Source organism: Alligator mississippiensis, chromosome 5, assembly GCF_030867095.1.
Source record: "Alligator mississippiensis isolate rAllMis1 chromosome 5, rAllMis1, whole genome shotgun sequence".
Classification (NCBI taxonomy): domain Eukaryota; kingdom Metazoa; phylum Chordata; order Crocodylia; family Alligatoridae; genus Alligator; species Alligator mississippiensis.
This window is the reverse complement of record NC_081828.1, coordinates 217,305,533-217,310,885: the sequence shown is the minus strand read 5'-3', so window position 1 is coordinate 217,310,885 and position 5,353 is coordinate 217,305,533. Positions and strand designations below refer to the sequence as shown.

The 5,353-nt window shown below is 58.8% G+C and overlaps 2 non-coding genes across 2 annotated transcripts; both read right to left on the bottom strand.

The window, feature by feature from the left end:
• Positions 1-3,400: 3,400 nt before the first annotated feature.
• Positions 3,401-3,537, bottom strand: LOC132251060 (small nucleolar RNA SNORA9). The gene has a single exon (XR_009462865.1). It is a non-coding gene; the product is annotated as a small nucleolar RNA SNORA9 (small nucleolar RNA).
• Positions 3,538-4,465: 928 nt separating this feature from the next.
• Positions 4,466-4,619, bottom strand: LOC132251059 (small nucleolar RNA SNORA9). The gene has a single exon (XR_009462864.1). It is a non-coding gene; the product is annotated as a small nucleolar RNA SNORA9 (small nucleolar RNA).
• Positions 4,620-5,353: the final 734 nt, after the last annotated feature.

Sequence of the window (5,353 nt, the reverse complement as noted above, 5' to 3'; positions counted from 1 at the left end):
TTCCAGATCAAGAGGGATATTTTTAGTTAGAACAGAAATGGTTCACAGGTTTAAACAAGGACAGGTTAGATATGGATTGCAGTCCTGGATTCAGGCTTTATGTGATGCAAGAGCCTGGGTCCAAACAGCCTTAATTTGAGGTACTCCAAATGCTGGTTTTGGAGCAATGTGGGGTTGTACATGCACCATCCTTACCTGCAGGTGACCTCCCCCAGGCAAGGCACCTTCAGCTCAGCTGTGTCGGGGGAAGGAAACGTATTGCTGGCTGCTAAATATTTTAAAGGTTTCAGTTGAGCGCAGAGGAGCGTCCAGATCAGAAGCCACCCAAGCAATAGCTGCACGGTCCTCTGCAAGACAAGCAAGCCAAAAAAAGCACTGAAGCCCAAGGGGCGGTTTCTGAACGCCTACACTTCTGACCCCTGGGCAACCCTGTGGGGTTTCCTGCCCACTCGCACGACAGGCCGGTTCCTGGCTCTATGGCTCCCCTGACCTGCCCCAGAGCTGGGTCCCAGGGTTCCCCTGGGAACTCAGGTTCCCACCAGTTTCATAGGGTTTCTGAGCTCCCATGCCAGCAGGGCTGTGGGGAGGGGGTAGTGCGAGTCACCCAGCCATCGGGGTGCTTCTCTGCGGGAGCGGAGTCTGCTACAGCCATGCCTGAGCAGATGAGCATGCACAGCACCTGGAAAGCCCCACTGGCTGCCCCTTGATGGTGCCATGTATTGTCCTTAACCTACCAAAAGGCCTCTCAGCACAGCCCAGGGAGAGCACGAGGGTGCTGCTGGCAAGTCAGACCCACGCAAGGGAAGCAAGGGGTCCAAGCTCCCCCCTGATAACAGCACCAGGAGCACGGCACCTCAGAGAAGTCAGGCTTTAAGGGACCTGGCTATGGGCAAAAAGGGAGGCAGTGGCAGAGCTGGGACTGGCAACTCAGGCTCCCAACTCCCACCACCGTATTGGGCTTACTCCACACTGCCATGCACAGGGACATCCACCCAAGCCTGGTTATCAATCTAGCTTCTTCTCCCAGAGGTATCGGGGAGTGATTCATTCCCCTGTAAAGGAAGGTCATCCTGCTTTTAGTGACCTGTGTGGACACAGAAGACTCAAATGCAGCCAGCTCTGAGGGCGACTACACAGCAGCCTCTGCTGAGAGCAAGGGGCTGGAACCGGGTGCCTGGGGTGGCACTGGGCCAAAGGGGCTGTCTTGAGCAAACAGAGAAGCTGGTTTGGCCCACTGGGAAGGAAGGCAGCTTGCACGTAAGCTAGAGCCGAGTTCCCCAGTCAGCATAGGTGTGTGATACTGCACTGCCACAGAAGGGCAGCTGTGGTGGCAAGCCACCCTCAGGAGCATCATGCTGCTTGACAGCTCAGTTAGCAAGAAGCTGTGGTGCAGCCTGCATCTCTGCTGTACAGGGAGTGGCTTTGCAGGGAGGGGGGAGGATATACAAAGCCAGAGCAGATCTCCGGGTAGAGCCTAGGCTCCTGCTCTTGCAGGCAGACCTGCCACAACACTTTGACAAAGCCAGGCCTCGTAGCCTCCCCAGAACAGAGCACATGCTGCCAGACCAGGACCTGCCGAAGAGGCTTTGGCACATGCCCTCAAGCCAAACAAGGGGGGAGGAAGGGCTTGAACAAGAACATCCACCACCTGGGGGGGACAATGCCCAAACCCAGCACCAGGGCTTGGCAGATGTCAGAGGCTAAACACCTGCAGGCTTCGGGGTATTGCGGGGGTCTGGCCCATGATCTCGACACCAGGGAGCAGAGGGTAATAGCAGCGAGCAACACAAAAGATACCGCAGCTCTTGACACTTTCTTTCATGGCGTGGGTGTCATCCCTTGGATAGGGCTGAGGGAAGCCACTGGGTTTGGAAGCAGGACAGCAAGCCAGGCTTTACTTCTTTATTGGTATTTGTACAGAATCAAAGGGGACACATGCCCAAGGCAAGGCCCATTCCTTACAGCGACAGGACCAAGGTACACAGCAGCCCACCCCAACAGCCAACAGGACTCGCACCCGACTCCCAGACCTGGTACCACACTCTGGAGGCCCATGAACCAGGACTCCCCGAGGAGGAAGAGCTCAATCTGCAGCTCGAGACGTCCTGCACAGAGGACGCTGCTGCTAGCCCCAGCTCAAATACTGAGAAGCCAGGTCCCATGGCTGTCCCGACAGCAGCTGTAGCCCAACAGCCTGAGGTGACTCCTCACAACAGGGCTGTCCCCAGCAGGTTAGGGACATCTGGCTGAGCAGGAGGCCACGTGAAGGCACAGGGAGATCCCCTTCCACCCCCCATCTTTTTTCCTTCACTCATGTCAGCAAATGTCAGATGCCCTGTGGGAGCAGAGAGCACACGATACAGGCCAGAGCTACAAAACCAGGCAGGGCCACAGAGGCAGAGCCAGGACATCCTTCAGAACGCCTTAGGGCCCAGACACTGTATGAGAAAGTCTTTAGGGACGGCAGCGACCGGCCTCCCACACTAGATGCTTCCTCTGAAGCACTAGCCAGCTCTCACTGAAGGTTACGGAGGATGCTGGAGTCTGTCAGCTGGACTCCACCGCACACGCTGGTTCTTTCAACAGCACGTCCCCTAAGAACAAAGGGCGCTGGCTCAAGTCACGTCTCCTGATGTTTCGCTGGTCAGATCGGGAGCCATCGCTGCTGCTTTTGCACCTGGACCTGCAGCAGAAAGAACAGACATGGGCATGGTCAAGGCTTACAGACTTGTTACCATGGCAACCGGTTCCCACTTAACGGGAAACACGTGGGAGGATGAACCCAAGTGAGATGCGAGCTACCCGCCTCCCACATGGCAGCTGCCAGCTTGGTAGCCAGCAGTCTCTGCGGGGGATCAGGACCGCTGCTGCAGGAGCAGGTAGGGCTCCGGGCGCTGGGTAAGACACCTGTTCCCTGCAACGCCCTTGCGAAGCGGGATGGCACCATGAATCCTGAGGCTCATTAGCAGGACACCTGGCATTAAAATTCAAGGAGCCCTTGCTTTTATGCCCAAGCTGATACCGCTTTGGGGGAGGGGGGGGTGCAGCCTGCCTCCAAGGCATGTGCTGCTGATAACAATCCAAGCTGGTTTGTCACGTTACAGAGCAGACCTACCATTAAGACCTGCCAGACGTCACACCTTAAAAACTTTCTGACCACAAGACTTGCTGACTGCTTGAGTCGCTTACCACGGTGAGGCGGGGAGGGCAGGAAGCCAGCAGCTCCGCTGCAGGCAGGTTCTACCCTGGCCCCCCCAAGGGCAGGGCAGAAACGGCCCCCAACGGGGCTTAATTGGATGTGGCCCCCCAGGTCTTCATCCCACCCAACAGTCTCATCATTCGAGACTGTCCCGAAGAGCTTCTCCTCTCCCTTCCCTCCAGCACGGGCAGCTCCAGGCCAGAATGTCTGAAATTTTTGTAACCTCGTCCCGAAGGAGAAGCAGAACGAGGCCTCAAACCATCTCAGGGTTGCTCTTGCAAGCACTACAGGAATGAACAAGGTCACAGGCAGACCCAGCCACGCTGAACGGCTTGCGGGAACCCAGAGAGCTCAGGGAAGGCACAGCCTAACACAGCCCCATCTGCGATTTAGGGACAGTGAAAGGGAGCCAGCCAGCTGTCCTATGCCCAAGGACGTCAAAGGTCCGAGCACGCGGTTAGCCTCTTCACTTTGAACCTACAAGCCGGGACACGTCCTGCCTTCCTAAAACGGCTTCCTGCTTGAAGGGGCAGCACGAAGGAGTCCTAAGCGAGCAGGGCGTAGTTCACTTGAAGATCAAACGATGGCAGCACAGCCAGAGAGAATATACGGGGACGGGAAGCCTAGGAAATTAGGGTCGGAAAGGACCTCAGGAGGTCACTGAAGTCCATCTACGCAGTGGTTTTACAGCACCACGTAATTAACTCTACACACCCCAGCTCGCCTACCCGGAGAAGAGGCAGCGCAGAGGCCTCTCCTGGGAGCTGAGCATTAGATATGTGCACGCTAGGATATCGGGAAATACCCGGAATAGCCACGGCAGCAGCGCGTGGAGTTTAGGACTCCACCTTGGCTGAACCTGCCCTTTCCCCCCTGCCAGGAGGGGCACGAAACCACAGCCTGACTCGACGGGCAGACCGAAGCCACAAGCGCTGCCCCCGCCTGGGGTTCGTACGAAGCGGACGCCGATTTCTCAGAAGCAGATTGCGGTCAGGCGGCTCCGAAAGACCAAGTAAAAGGGGAAGATGAGAGCAGAGAAGCCCTTCCTTTTCAGAGCATTTGGGATTTCAGCTTCCTTACCGAGCCCAGCAACGCGAGCTCTTCTCTTCAAACAGCACCGCCGGGAAGCCACAGGCTGCAGATACGGGGGCGACGTGCTAAACCCGGAGGAAAAGCAACAGTTTAGACCCCGCGCGCACGAGCAGACGGAAATCGGGACTTCTGGCAACCCGACGAACCGAGACGGCGGGAGGGGTTTATCGCCGGGCATGTCTGAAATGTCTATAACCTTGCTCCAAACCAGCGAGCGAGCGAGCGAGCGGCGCGGAGCAAGGCCTCAAACCGTCTCAAGGTTGCTTTAGCAAGCGCTGCAGGAACGAGCGGGGTCACGCCAGACCCGGCCACGCTGGAAGGCTTGCTCACGAGAAACCGAGCGGCGTCCTCGGAAGCAGGTCCGGACTTTTACCTTCTCGTTTCGCGGCATCCCGCGGGACCCAGCCGGGCTCCCGGGCGCAGAGGCGTCGCGCCGGCACCCCGGGACACGCGGGTCTCTGCACGGAGACGATCCCTTTTTATTCCACCCGCTGAACAGCCGGGGGAATTGGTCTTTGCAAGCTCTGGGGTGCAAACGTCGATCCCGAAAGCTTGCAAACACCCGTTTTTGCACGATTTACCCCCAAAACGACCAGCTCCGTGGGGGGGCGTCCAGGCCCAGCACCTGCGAGAGGGAAAAGGCGGCTGCGTTAGGGGCTGTACCCGCCCCAGCCCGCGGAGAGCCCCGAGGGACCTGCCCCGCACGGCGCGGAGGACCCTAAGCCCGGCACGGCCGCGGATGGCGGCGGATGCCGCACTCACCCCCGCACCCGCGCCAGCGCCGCCGCCGCCATGCCTCTTCCCTGCCCTGGGCCTTCCGCGGCGTGTGACGCCAACACGCCCGCCCCGCCCCCTGCGTGCCTCCAAGGGGCGGCGGCGTCCCCTAGCGGCCGGGAGGGGTTGCGGCAGCGAGTGTGCGCATGCGCGCCGCCTCTCGCTTGGCGCACGTGTGTCGGCGCCACGTGCGAAGGCGCATTGCCTTCTCTGTGCCCTTGTAGCGTTTCCTTTGGCTGCTGTTAGGTCTGAGGCCCTGGCGAAGCTGGGAGCAGAGCACCTCTTTTG